The following is a 473-nucleotide window of genomic DNA, read 5'->3' on the forward strand; positions in this document are numbered from 1 at the left end:
GGGCGACTTCAGCTTCTCCCAGTCGATTCACTTCCAACCCATGTTACGAGTTTATTATACCACCCCTCCCTGTCCTAACACGGCATTGGTGAAGACCGCCGTGACGTCATTTATGCGGGAAAAGCACGCATGGCTGATTGTTTTGATCATGTTCATAGCGTGTGTACGATTTACATAGTTCTGCACGATTACACTGGATATAAAAAAAGATTCAAGATTCAATTATATGTGACGCCTACATTTGAATGCTTACAAATATTACTGTTATTTAACCCATTTGTTTCCAGAATGTTCTTCAAGGCAATGTTTTTATATGCACTATATGGACAAAAGTATTTGGCTAATGCACACTTTAACCTGTATACTGGGTCGAGAGGGGCCACTGGGGCCTATCCTAGGAGACGTAAGGGCATGAGCCAGGGTACGCATATAAACACACTTACACGCTCATTCAGACATGACGGGCAATTTGG

Source organism: Clarias gariepinus, chromosome 3, assembly GCF_024256425.1.
Source record: "Clarias gariepinus isolate MV-2021 ecotype Netherlands chromosome 3, CGAR_prim_01v2, whole genome shotgun sequence".
In the NCBI taxonomy this organism is placed as follows: Eukaryota; Metazoa; Chordata; class Actinopteri; order Siluriformes; family Clariidae; genus Clarias; species Clarias gariepinus.